The 14,675-nt window shown below is 40.7% G+C and overlaps 1 protein-coding gene across 4 annotated transcripts in view; it reads left to right on the forward strand.

Annotated features, from left to right (window-relative positions):
* MPP7 (MAGUK p55 scaffold protein 7) overlaps positions 1 to 14,675 on the forward strand; it is a 264,230-nt gene that overhangs the window by 36,211 nt on the left and 213,344 nt on the right. Inside the window, exon 1 of one of the 4 annotated variants that reach the window (XM_087420723.1) lies at positions 3,593 to 3,769. The exons of the other annotated variants lie outside the window; for them this stretch is intronic. The gene's annotated coding sequence lies outside the window, so the exon portion shown is untranslated. Of the gene's footprint in view, positions 1 to 3,592; positions 3,770 to 14,675 lie in introns of those variants that run through there. 4 annotated transcript variants of the gene reach the window in all.

Raw genomic sequence — 14,675 nt, forward strand, 5'->3', positions numbered from 1 at the left:
TGCAGTAAAGTCTTCACATCCCTCAAGAACTAGCTTAAATACCTCTTTCTACTTGAAGATTGTCACTCTCTTAACTGGCCCTCTCAGAGTGTAGTGGCATCTCCCAAGAGTCATTGAATGGAGAAGCAGTCACAGATCTTGGAGATCATTGGAGTCTTCTGTTTAGCTTTGCAGACGGGAAAACCTGAGGCCAAGAGGAATGTGGGGCTGGCTGCAGTCATATCTCTGTTGCCAAGAGAACGAATGGAACCAGAACTAGAGCCCACACTCCCTGACTCCAACTCAGGTCTCTTTCCATTCTAGTGTTCCACCTTTTTTGAATACCCCAATATTATGCACTCTAAATCAATCAAAATTTGAAGTAAAATTATCTGAGTTTATGTAATTTGAAGCACTACTTATTAATCTTATGTTTAAAATATTCAGACTATGAAGACCAATTTCTCTGGGTTATTAATGATTTTCTGTTGGTGGTGATTTAGTTAAGAATGATGATGGATTGACTTCTTTGCTGAATAATCATGGTTCTGTGGTAATATCTAAAGAGGGCAGGGACGTATGGCTACCCAAGGTGGGCTCACATAAGCTAGATTCTTAGGAAATGCAATGTTGAGCATTTACTTTTGTCAGGCCTTGTTCTGGGCATTGAGGACATGGCATTGAACAAGCCCTGTGTATTGTTATCTTCTCTCATGGAGTTTACTTGGTGAACGAGGAGTCTTTTCCATTCTTATTGCTAGAGCAATGGAATTACAACAGCAGGAAAAGTTCTCTTCCCTCTGTCAGAGCTCCGAAATCAGAGAGATGAACAAGGTTTTATACAAATGAAGTATTTATAGAATCACTGATTCCATGTACTCGGCAGAACAGAGGAAACTGTCTTGACTTATAGACAGTGTGTGGTGTAAGCAGAACAGGAGCTTTGGAATAAAGATGCTGAACTTCTCAGAATCTCATTTTCTGTGTATGTGAATTGGGACTAATAATAGCTTGTTGTGACTATCAGACGAGGTTACTAAGGTGGAGCGACTGGCTTAGCCTATAAGGGATGTTCAATAAATGGTTGCTGCTGTTATTGTTGCTGTCTTAATAATTATTAGGTATAGCTGAAATAAAGATCAGAGTGTGCTTAGGTTTTCTTAGATAGTCATTTGATTTTTTTTCCTGTAGCACCACAATTCTTGACCTTTTTTGTTGTCTTGTGGCAGACACATTGGGTTCGCAGGGATAATAACATGCTTCCAAGAATGTACCCAGGAAAGGAACTGAAATTACACCTCTCGGGAAAGCCCCCTGGAATGCAAATGAATGAGTGACATCATTATTGGAAGTTCAGTGCCCAGTGGTTACAACCCTGGCCTGAGTTACCTTGGGCAAGCTGTTTAACCTCTCTGTGCCTAAATAGTCTTATCTGTAAAATAGAGATAAAAATACATTACCTGTTTTTTAGGGTTGTTATGGAGTTTGAATGAGTTTTTATCAGTGAGGTGCTTAGAAGAGTTGTTAATAATATTATTAATTTTTTTTTTTATTATTGAGAAAATCTTGCCTCGATTCTGATTTATAAAAGAGTAAATCACAGGCTTTGATAGTTTATTTGTAATAAAACTCAATCTCATCTTAATACATCAGTTCACTATGTCATATTATCCTTCCATATTCAAATATTACCCTAATGGAAGCATTACTTTTGTGTTTTATTATGCAGATCAGTTACAATATGATTTATTATTTGGGAACACTTTTTGCACTGCTGTTATAGTAAAGACATATCAGTCTGGAACTAGCAAAAATTATTACTTTTGCAGCAGTTGATTTGTTTGAGAGGCTGAATGCTTTATAAATCATAACTATGGGGCAAAAATTAAAGGTGATCAAATGTTTAAGGCAGTCCTAATAGTTACAGGAAAAGAAGATCCTGACTCTTGAGCAAAAGCTAGATGTAATTAGAGGTAGATTTGCTTGTTATTGTTATTATTAATAAAAAAGAACACTTTTGTGAGTCAGAAATATTAGCCCCTAACCTTTTCCCATATGTTTTTATAATGTAAATGTTTTTTAGAAATTTAAAATTTAAAAATTAACATGCAGACTTGAAATTGGCTTACAAGGGGCAGTATGATCTGACTCCTCATTTCCCTCCTCATTTTATTAGAATTTCTCTCTGGCTTGTTATGTTCTAGTCACACCTTCCTTTGAACGTCTTGGGCTCTTTTCTTCCTCAGGACCTAAGCTCATGCTGGGCCCTATGCTGGAATGTGCTCGTCTCTCACTCCTGCCCATGATTTAAGTCTGTTTAATTTCACCTTCTTAGAGAAACTTCACTTTTTACTCAGCGTAAAGTATGTCTCTCTCCCAAACTCCTCCTTCTTTCATAGTATTTTTTTTTTATGAGGAAGATTGGCCTTACGCTAACATTTGTTGCCAATCTTCCTCTTTTTTTTTCTTTTTTCTCCCCAAAGCCCCAGTACATAGTTGTGTATCATAGTTGTAGAGGTGTAGCTCTTCTATGTGGGATGCCACCTCAGCATGGCTCGATGAGCAGTGAGTAGGTCTGCGCCCACGATCCGAACCGGTGAACCCTGGGCCACCGAAGTGGAATGCGCAAACTTAACCGGGACACCACCGGGCAGGCCCCTCTCATAGTATTATTTACTTGTCCTTCACAGTGTTTATCACATTTAGTAGTTTATTTCTTGGTTATTTATTTATTTGACCACTTGTGTGTTTTGTCTTGTTTGCTTGCTAAACTGACAAACAGTTTAGCAAGCCCTGTTAAGGCAAGGGCCGTGTCTGTTTTGTGCACAATATACCCAGCACCCGAAGGCAGTGACTGCCTCATAGTAAATATTCTAATATTTGTTGACCCACTGAATGTTTCTAACCAGTGCAGAGGTCAGCAGAGTTTTTGTTTGAATGGCCAGATAGTAAGTATAGTAAGCTTTGCGGGCTGTGTGTTTTCTGTTGTAACTACTCAGCTGTGCCATTTTGACACAGAAGTGGCCATAGACAATGTGTAAATGAATGTGGCTGTGCACCAATAAAACTTTATAGAAACAGGTGGTGGCTGACTTGCTGTAGTTTGCTGGCTTCTGAACTAATGCATGTAGCAGAACAGATAGCATATTGTGATTGCATGTCTGCTTAGGTTGCCTTTTGTCTGAAACCTGACTAACAGAAGGCAACCTAAGCAGATAGGACACTTGAGCCGCATGTTGACCAGAGTTAATTGAAACGGGAAGCCTTTATTGAGTACTTACTACATGTCAGAAACACTGGAAACTAGGACACAAAACTAATGGTGGACAGAGGCCTGGCTCACTGACTAAGAGAAGCAGACAAGTAAGCCAGCAGTTAGAGTACAGAGTCATCAGTGCTCTTAGAGGTTTACATATGGGCTCTCAGGGACATAGAAGAGGCAGTATCATATAGTAGAAAGACCAAGGTTTTAAGAAAGTGACTGCAAAATGAAATAGAGAAGGAAACCAGTGTTGGTTGAGGACCTGCTATGTGCTAAGAGCTATCTGCAAATTACCCTTTTTGCTTCCTCTCAGCAGACCTATAAAGAAGGTATAATGAGGACCTAAAGTTGGGGAGGACACTGAGATTGACATTACAATTGGGGTATGGTGAGAGGATTACCTTTGGAGTCAGACTCAAATTCAGATCCCGCCCTGCCTCTTTGTGGACTCCGACATGTTGTCGAATTTTAAAATTCAGAGGGTTATTGTGAAGCTCGGAAGAGAGAGTCTTGTAAATCACTTAGCAGGTAGGTACTTATGCTTGTATGTTTTCAAGCGATGATGTGGTTGTGCTGATGTGTTCAAATACCATTGAAACATAGGTCTGGATAATTCTAAAGCCCGTTCTTTCCCTCCTGCTACACCTACTCTGCTGATCACATTTCATTAAAAAAAAACAATTTGTGTTAAAATTTATTAATTGATTTAAGTTAAAAAAGCTGTGACATATTTCTTGGTTATTGAACAATGGAACAGACACATTAACACACTGAGAAATTTGTAGAGATTTTACACTGAGAAACTATCCATGAGGAAAAGATTCAAAATGGAATTTAATTTTTTTTTGGTGAGGAAGATTGTCCCTGAGCTAACATCTGTGCCAATCTTCTATTTTGTATGTGGGATGCTGCCATAGCGTGGGTTGACAAGCGGTGTATAGGTCTGTGCCCAGGATCCAAATCTGTGAACCCTGGGCCGCTGAAGTGGACTACTCGAACTTAACCACTACGCCACCAGGCAGGGCCCTGGAATTTAATTTTTTAAAGGCATTTTGATGTGAGCTGAGCTCCTAATTCTGTCCCTGTAAACACTCCTTGTTTATCATTTACCCAATTTTATGTAATCTATTGGCTCAGGTCTACCTTTTTTTAAAAATAGCAACAATGACAATAAAAACCCAATACCTCTACTGGGAACTCAGGGAACTATCTCTTGTCTTCTTTTTGTGCATAACTTCTGATGGGATGTGTGTATGTTTCCTCAGCACTTATTCACGGTGCACGATACTGGTAAGTCTTCAGCCTCTCGGACCACTTACTACTTGCAGATAGGTCTCTACTGGGTTCTGCCCTTGACTTGCCTTCCCACCCACAACCTCCACCCTAATAAAAGTGGTAGAGAGGATGTCCTCTCAGCAGTATTTTTATATTGCTTAATATTGACAGCATTTGGAGATGAAGATTATACCTTCTTCTTGAAATTCCCTCTCCCTAGGCTTCTACGATGGTGCCAGTGAGTTCATCTTTAAGACACAATTCTGAACGTGTCTTTTCCTTACGCCTCCCTCCCCTGTATAAACTCCTTAGGCTGGCGTTCCAGATCATTCTTTTCTAATCTTATCTCCCACTTTCATTCGGACATTTACCTTTTATTTTATCCCAACTGTAATAAACAGTTTCTGTAACATGTCTTGTGCTTCCCACTTCCATATGTTTGCTCAGGCTGTTGGGAGACCATGTAGATTAAAGCTTGGGCTCTTCAGATGCTCTGTACTTTTGCTAGTTTGAAATTATGTTTTATTTTTAAAAACCCCCCTGGAGTTTGGATTGGTGTCTGTCTTGCTAATCTCCACGCTAATTCAGCTATCAAAGCAGACACCAGGAGGGCGGAAGGGAAAGCTCAGCCCATCACATGCCTGTGTCTGGTCTGTCCTTAAGCCCTGGTGGCCTCAGGGCCGGGCACCAGCGTTCCTGCGTTGTGCTTGTTTTGTTGCCGGCCAGACTGGGGCCCAGCGCCCCTCTGTCCCAGCTTCTGCTCTTAGCCCCGATCCTTACTAGGGTGGGCTTCTCCGGATCCTGCGGCCCTTCTCCTCTCAACCCTCCTGTTCTGGGGACTGAGGCCCTGCCTCTGGAATTGAGTCTGGGGCTCAGGGCTCCACGCAACTACCTTCCTAGATGATGGACATCCTGCCTGATTCCCAAGTGCTCCCACTTCCCCTGCTTTATTCCATCTCCGTGATTTGGAGACTATTACCCTGTACAGGAAAAAACACACTCCTCTGCTGTGCGTGTCCTTGACTCATTACCTCACTACAACACTGCTTCACTTCTGAGCAGTTCTGCGACACCAGCGGGCTGTCTTACAATTTAAGTCAATTCTGACCTTCTCTATTTGGAGATAGACAGCATCAGATCAGTTCCACAAGACTGCCCCCCCCCCACCCCCTTAAGATGCCAATCACAAGTCCAGGTTGTCATCTGTGCTTCTGACCCACCAGCAATAAATTGGAGATTCCTATGACCCTGTCCTCGGGTTCAATTAATTTGCTAGAGCAGCTCACAGAACTCAGAGAACCATTTTACTTACTAGATTACCCGTTTTTTGTAAAAGGATATAACTTAGGAACAGCCAGACGGAAGAGATGCATAGGGCAGGGTATAGGGAAAGGGCGTGGAGCTTCCATGCACTCCCTCGGTGCGCCACTCGCCCTGCACCAGCATGTGTTCACTAGCCTCGAAGCTCTCTGAAGCCCGTCCTTTTGGGTTTTTATGAAGACTTCAGCACATAGGCGTGATTGATAAATTTCAGTGATGATTGAACTGAATCTCTAGCCCATTTCCACTCCCTGGAGGTCTGGGGTGAGACTGAAAGTTCCAACCCTCTCATCAAAGTTGGTCCTCTGGCAACCAGCCCACATCTGTAGAGGCTTTCCAAAAGTCACCTCATTAACATAAACTCAGGTGTGGTTGAAAGGAGTTTGTTATGAATAACAAGACACCTTCATTGCTCTTATCACTTAGGAGATTCCAAGGGTTTTAGTAATGCTGCACCAGAAAAAGGAGGAAGACCAGATTTATATTTCTTACTGTAAATCACAATATCACATACTCTCTCTCGAAGATTCCAGTACCTACCATCTCTGAATCCTGGCTGAGTTTCCCACATTTGTCAGATGTTTTGCTTTGCTCCTGTTAAAGAAAAAATATTATTCAAACTGTTAAAGAAGAAGTTATTCATGACACTTAATGACATGATGTGACATGGCATGACAGTACAGCAAGGCAGACTTGATTCAAGGGAGGCCATTGCAATGATTGTAGGGACCAGTGCAGTGGGGTCTTGCGGTGGGAGAGACTGGACTCAACTCCACGTACTACAGCATGGGAGTAGGAATTGATAGCCAAGGAGCAGGGTGGAGGTCCCTGTGTGGAAAATTACTAAAAGGAAACATCAGGTCAGGGCATTCTGGCTAAACCAGCCTAACAGGATTCTTGCTGAAGGCAGCCAGGGTGATGAGACATCACCCTCGGGATGGTGGAGGATGAGGAACCCAGTTAGATATTGAGGTTGATCAGATATTGATGGGAGTGGGGGAGCAGTTCTGGTTAAATCGACTTGTAAGGATTCTTGCAAAAACTGGACAATACAGAGGAACCCAGAAGTCCACAAGTCAGGCCTAGTTGAAAAAGGGTTCAGGGGACCCCGGGTAGAGTTCGGTCAATGAGGAAACCTTTGTTACTCCTTCAGCTGCAGCTCCTAGGTTGGCTTCTGAGCTGGGGCAGACTTCTCATCTCCACCCATCCCTCCCCTCCTTTCCTGTCTGCAGATTATGGGCCAGCTCCAAGATCCCTCCCCTTCTCTCCTGGCTGCTTAGGTCATGCTTCACAGCCAAGTCCTGAGGAGGGAAGTACTTCAGTGTTGATTTTAAAGGTCTTCTGTCTATGTCTCATGAGCCAGTCTCACTTTTCATCATAATAAACATTGACGGGAAAATGTAGCTTTGTAGTGTTTTTAAGATCCACCTGATGGTGATGAACCACGATAGGAGGGCTGCGCTTTTGGGCCTTTTCCCTTCTATAATCCCTCCCCCCCATTTTTTGATATGAACAATGGCTGTTTTCTGAATATTTATTTGGAGAACTATGCAAGCACAGCTTCAGTACCTTGTGACTCCCCTCCCCTGCCCCATCAGATCACATCCTTAATGTGTTAAGTCCACTAGCTGCTGTGCCAGCCGGTGGTAGCCTTTTCATTCAGTGCATTTAAGTACAAAGTGATTTGAATACACTACCAGCGAGAAATTTTAGTTTTTCTTTAAAATATTTTATAATTGCATCTGAAGTATATACGATCAGATACTTAGACACGCAGTACCAGCAGGCTCTGGCATTTCTTTTCAAATGTGAGACTGTGGCCTTGTGTTAGCCTTCTCAAGCCACCAGAGCAAAAGTTCTTGATCTGGGTACCAAGTAGACTTTAAGTCTTTTGGCTCCATGGCCTGCCTAGAATAGGAGCAGCTTTTTGTGTATTACGTGAGTGTTTTTGAGGACAGAGAGGGTCTATAGTTTTCATCTGATTCAGAAATGGCCGTGGCTCCTGAAAGGCCAAAGGCCATTATTGTAAAGTATTATTTTACTTTAGTAAATAATACTTTAAAGTATTGAAAGTGAAGTAGAACCTAAAGTAAACTGAAATAGAACCTAAAACATGAATGACAGTTTTTAAAAGTGCCTGATTTAGGACCTGTGATAGTGGCTACCTTGTTAATGCTTTGTGCCTGTTTTTGAGCTATACTGTTAGTTCACCCTAATTTACTAGTTCAGTCAAAAATTATAAATGGAGAGAGAGAAAGTAAGACAAACTAGTCTCTCTCTCAGGGCACAGTATCTTATTTATTAGTATATCGTATGACCAGACATTATCACTTAACCGGTTGGAGGGTTGCTCATTGTCATTGTAGTGTCTCTGATGATCACCCTCTCTGCATTCAGGAGTCATCTGCTGGAGAAAGCTGTGCTGCTTAGGATATATATTTGGAGGTAAGAAGAAGAATGGAGGTGCTGTTGGCATTAAACAAGTACTGTGGCTTTTCACCTGTGTTCCTAGTGTTAAAAACAAAGTTCAACTGAGTAAATTTTAAAGATCTTGTTAGCTTTCTTCAGTGATTCATGAATTGGGCAGCATCGGATCCAGCAGATAGGAAGGAGCCCTGTAGAGCTGTGCAAGGTGAGAGATTTTATAGACCAAAGTGAGCAGGAGCAAGAAAGTTATACTGGACATTTGCTAGTTGGTTAAAGCAGGGGTACTTTGCTTATGTGGAGCAGAGGGGAGTCTTGGAGGTAAGGTAACTTGTGCAGAGAAGGCAAGCACTGACTGGTTGACCTAGGCCTTCCTTTTCTGGGAGAGCCCTGCATAGAAACTTGGTTACGTTTTGGTTTGCTGATGTGGGGCTTAGCGTGAGCGACTCCATCTTGGGCCCCATCTGGTTACTTTAACACTAGTATGAGCATTTTCAGGATATAATGGCAGGGACAAGGATCTGCCTGACTTCAATCCTTGTGGAAGTACGGTGACCACTCCGGATCTGGCCTTTGACTTGTTCCGGTGTACAAAGCACTGCTCCATGGAGTGCAAAGCCACTGTGCTGACGGCGAGGTGTGTTTATGATAAACACCTGAGAGTCTAATCCCAGTGAATGACTCGTCGAGTCTTGTGTAAATCATGGTTCAGTGTAACTGCTCCCAGTGCTGGTGAGGGAAGGTTCACAGCTACTTCTTTGTTTTCTCACCTGTGTGTTAACACCTGCTTTTGCCAGTGAGCATATATCCTTCCGACTGCTAAAACGGTCAATTCTGGACAAGGAGCTAGTGAGACAAAGTAAATGGGAGCAACTTTTCTTTCTTTCTTTCTTTCTTTTTTTTGTGAGGAAGATCGGCCCTGAGCTAACATCTGCCAATCCTCCTCTTTTTGCTGAGGAAGACTGGCCCTGGGCTAACATCCGTGCCCATCCTCCTCTACTTTATGTGGGACGCCGCCACAGCATGGCTTGCCAAGCGGTGCGTCGGTGCGCACCCGGGATCTGAACCGGTGAACCCCGGGCTGCCACAGCGGAGCGCGCGCACGTAACTGCTTGCACCACCAGGCCAGCCCCAAGAGCAACTTTTCTTAGTTGAAAGACTACAGATAATTGAATTGGGTGGGGATCCATCTGACTTTGTGGTTTGCTGAACTGACTTAAAACTAATTTGCTTTGGTAAGGATCCAGGCTAATTAAAGAATAATTTTGTGGTGTAATTTTTAAGGCAACCATAATTGCAAAAATCATTTAAATTCTTTCTCTGACAGGAATTGGGCATAAAATAAATCTCAGCACTGAGTCAAAATGTATCATGTAGAAAACTGTTTTCATTTTAAGTGCGTCAGAAGAAAGATACTGTTTGGTTAGAACACAGTTAAATATGGAATCTGGTATTTTTCGTATGTTTTTATTTTCTCTGTCTTGACAGGTGATGAAGGAAGGAACCATCTATAATTGTCTATAGATATGAGGAAGATTTGAATAACTGTTTCAGATCATTAACTGCTAACTAGCTATAGAGAATATGTTCATTTATGGAGAGCTAGGGAGACCGGAATAGAATGGGTTTCCACTGGAAATAATTGAGTACTCTTTAGGTAATTAAGCATATATTAATCAACAAGTTGAAGGAAGAATTGATACGGATGTAGTCACATAATAATGCCATGAACACTTACTGTATTCACAAATAATTTATAAGTTGTTTCTAATATAGTTTTTAAAACTATCAGTGTTTCCTAAGTGTGGACATGCAGGGTTATTTTAGCAGGGTTCTGGTGAATAGTTTTTGTTTCATGCACTATGCCTTTATTTTCATGTATATTAGAAAATATAACTAGCTCATAAAACTCATGGTTTCACTGTTATTTATTTTATAAGGGTCCAAAATAGGCACTTAAGTAAAAAAAACCTTGATTTAAGAAAACTAAGTAAACAAGTAGTTTTTTATGTAATGTGAAAATTGTGAGGGTGGTATACAAATGAATGAAATTTGGGAACTACTGATTTAAATTATTCTTACGTAGCTGTTTCTGTTTAATTTTGTTGAGTTGACTGTTGTAAAGAGTGAAAATAGAGGCTGGCCCAGTAGCGCAAGCAATTAAGTGTGCGTGCTCCACTGCGGCAGCCCTGGATTTGTAGGTTTGGACCCCAGGCGCGCACCAATGCACCGCTTGTCGAGCCATGCTGTGGCAGCGTCCCATATAAAGTGGAGGAAGGTGGGCATGGATGTTAGCCCAGGGCCAGCTTTCCTCAGCAAAAAAAAAAGAGAGGAGGATTGGCATAGGATGTTAGCTCAGGGCTGATCTTCCTCACCAAAAAAAATAAAAACACGAGTGAAAATAAAACTGGGAGTAGAGTGTGAGGTTACGTTTGAGGAGCAGTTTCACCTGTCAGGTTGAGTCCTGAGCCTTTTCGTTCTCTCAGTAGGGGTTTTGTTAGGAGGTATATACATAGGCCCTTTCTTATTTCCCGTTAATAGCTGTTGAGTGTATCAATGACTGTCTTCCCGCAGCCTCTCGCTCCACTTGACCGCTTCACGTGGAGCTCTGTCTCCCGGTGCACAGCGTGCTCCTCCGGGTGGGGATTACGTCACCCTATCTGTGATTCCAGTGCAGTGCTGGTAGTTGCTCAGGAAATGTTCTTTGGCTACATGTACTTATTATTTAGTAAAACTAATAGAAGTTAAACCATATATTTAATTGGTCCTAAAAATAAAAAAACTTGCCAGATAGTTGTGTGTGTAGGGCAAGCTGCAGACTTTAGTATAAAAATGCATTTTTTTGGTTTGTTTTCCTTTTCTCTCTTGGTGGTGGTATCACTTAGGCTCTGTTTGGAAAGGCAGCACAAGCATGATAGAGTGGAAGGAACATTAAGTTCTAGACCTGGGTCTGTCTCCTTCTTATGTGAGTCTGAGACGGGAAGGGTGAAATGGAAGTATGACCTGCTGCAGAGGGTTGTGAGCCAAATGAAATAATGGCTACAGAAGTACTCAATATTGCCAAGATATACAAGACATGTAGGTTTTTGTTATTTATTCACTGTAAGTGTTAGCACGTGACTGTAATACCTTACCTAGAAACTTTTGTATCCACCCCCCACAACCTGTCTGTCCTTTTCTCATTGAAAAACAAAAGTAAAAAAGCCCACATGGACCAACAAAAGCCCCAGCTTTTTCTTTGTTTGTGTCTGTGTAAGCTACCTCAGATCTTTTTTGGGAGGAGTCCGAGTATGAATTTATAAATACTTTTTTTACTGTTTATAAAATACTTTCTCTGAAAAGCATTGATAGTTCCAGACTACCTTATCGGTGATTAATAAAAAACAGAAAAATAAACGTAATTCTTTTCACTTGAAAGATACTTTTGTTGGGAATCGTCAGTAGTGTAGGATTCTGCTACATTGAAAGGAAAGTGTGCAAGGAACTTAGTTGGTCCTGGGATGAGGTAATTCTGATATAACATTTATGACCATCATACATGAGTTAATGTTTACTGACCATTATTATATGTCATATACTGTGAAATTATCGCAGTAACATGAGGAAGACATTATTATCTCTGTTTGGGGGGGCACAGAAAGCAGGTAAGTGGTAGAGCTTGACTTTGAATCTAGGTTTGAGTGGCTCTAAAACCCAGTGGTTGTCCACCCTGACTGTGCATTTGGTTCACTGGGGAACTTTATGGGTATCCATGAAATTCTCCTTCATGGCTTAAGTTTTCTTCAATATAAACTAACTGTGATTAATAATGTCCATATCTGATGATTCTAGTATCTGGATTACCTATGGATTTGTTTCTATTGTCAGTTTTGTTTTTCTGTTGGTTCTGTCTCTTGATATATCTAGTCATTTTTGATTGAATATTGGACATTATATATGGGAAATTGTGGCAGCTCTGATGATAATTTCCGCCATAGGATTTTCTTTAGCTTCTGATAGGCAGTTAGAATAGGGACAATCACTTTAATCCAATTAGGGATTGAGTTGATTGAGGCTGTTTCAGTCTTTGTAAGGCCTAGTATATTTCCAGTTTTCCCTTACCCCAAAGGTGGAGTTCTTTAGAGATCTCAACTGGATGTAGCCCTTTAGGGGTCCCGACTAAAAGCTGGTGGAATTTACCAGTGTCCCTCTATTTTGTTGGGCCCTGAAGTCCAATTTTTATCTTTCCAGCATGGTGAGACAGACTGTCTCCGCTCAGCGTCTCAGTCTCTTCACAGCTGCATTCTATTCAGCCTTCTCTACCTCATGGTTTGCTTTGCTTATGAGTCAGTAAATACTTTGAGAAGAAAAGCAGCTCAGACTGCTGGACTCACCTCTTTGTGCTTTTCTTCTCTCTGAAATCTTGGCCCCTCAAGTCCTAGCTGCTTGACTAGTCCTGAACTTTGGTGTTTGTCTTCCCAGCCCTGTCAAACTGACAAAGGCTCTGTCAACTTCTCGGCCTTCTAACAGTTTCCCTTATCTTCTTGACCTCGTCCCGTGACTGCTTATGAATTGGGAAATGTGTTGTGAGAAAGCAGTGTAGAATGTTGGATATGTCTCAAAGTGATTCACTTTCTCCAGGATCTTGGCCATTCATGTCTTACTTTGGGAGCTTTTGTTTGAGTTTTCTAACAGATTTTTTGAAAAAGTTTATCCAGCTTGTCTAGTTCTTTTTCTTCTTCTTCTTTTTTTTTTTTTTGTGAGGAAGACCAGCCCTGAGCTAACATCCATGCTAATCCTCCTCTTTTGCTGAGGAAGACTGGCCCTGAGGTAACATCTATTGCCAGTCCTCCTCCTTTTTTTTCCCTTTTTCCTCCCAAAGCCCCAGTAGATAGTTGTATGTCATAGCTGCACATCCTGCTAGTTGCTGTATGTGGGACGCGGCTTCAGCATGGCTGGAGAAGCGGTGCGTCAGTGTGCGCCCGGGATCCGAACCCGGGCCGCCAGTAGCGGAGCGTGCGCACCTAACCGCTAAGCCACGGGGCTGGCCCCTTCTAGTTCTTTTTCTTATCCTCCATCATCGTCATCGGCGTAGTCATCATCATGTGGTGTTAGGTGTTAAGTAGAGCGTAAATTGATTTTGTTAATTTCCTTATTTGTGACATTTATTTGTTTTTGACTTTTGAAGCTAACAATTAGTCAAGGTCTGATTTTGATGAAATTTTATGACTTGATTTTTAAGAAATAAAAAAATGTTTATTTCTAAAAACAGATAATCAAACCTAATTAAATTTCATTAAAGGGACCATTAGTTTTAAAGCTTTATAAAAGTAATTATCCCAAGCAGTCTTGATTATATGTGAATGTAATTTTATAATTTACTACTCCTCCAGAATTTTAATTGTTAAATTAACATTTTATCTCTTCCTATTTTGCTTACTGAGTGACTATTTTAAACATTTTTAGAATGAAGGTAACCTAAAAATATTTTGAAAAATTGATATTCTGAAATTGTAAATACCAGAAGTCCCTTTAACTACTTTATATTTTAAGTGATTTAAATTTAAGATATTTATTTTCACATCATAATGAAAAGCTTTTGAATTAAAACTTGAAAGTAATAAATTAACAGGATAAACGTAATAGCCTAAAATAGTTTGGCATTTATTAGGTAACATAATAAAAGATGAGCTCACATTTGAACTTGTGTACGTTGATAATAATTCTCTTTCTCAACCTAAATACCTCATTTGCATGGAATGTTGTTACATGAAGCAGTGGTACCCAGCAGACTATTCTGGTACCTTGAAACAAAATGTCCTCCTTATGCTGCATAGATTTGTAGTGTTTTAAAGTTCTAGAAGGGCAAAATAAGCAAAATTCTTTTGTAAGTTCCGTTATAACCCTTAGATCGACTCGTGAAGCTAGTTACAAGGCCACACAATTAGTTACTAAAACCCAAATACATTATAGAATTCAGAATTGCTTAATCTGCCAGGAAACTTCAAACACTGTAGAAACTAGTGAAGAAAAGAAAATTTAAAACGTTTTACTTCTGAATAATATTTTTAGTAGACCTGTTGATGACAAGTAAGATTACATAGAGACGTTTATCCAGGAGATTATTAAATAACAAAATTCACTTCAAGATGAATCAACAGAAGTTATTAACCAAGGTATACTTAAGAGCACTCTATAGAATCCTTGAAGATGACCACTTGGAGGAACATTTGCACACTAGCACACTACTGAGTTCTGAAATATTTGTCATGATAAATGAATACTTCAAAGCAAATAAGATGCTGTAGATAGATTGCACAGCTTTATTTACTGGTGGTGTAGCAGCACTAATCAAAAGTGTAAAGCTTATTTTGAAAAAAAAATCTTTAAGTCGTATATTGCTTTATTCACAGAGAAACTTTCACATAAAAATTTG

The sequence above is a fragment of the Ceratotherium simum genome, chromosome 32, assembly GCF_057802395.1.
Source record: "Ceratotherium simum simum isolate JZ-2026a chromosome 32, ASM5780239v1, whole genome shotgun sequence".
In the NCBI taxonomy this organism is placed as follows: Eukaryota; Metazoa; Chordata; class Mammalia; order Perissodactyla; family Rhinocerotidae; genus Ceratotherium; species Ceratotherium simum.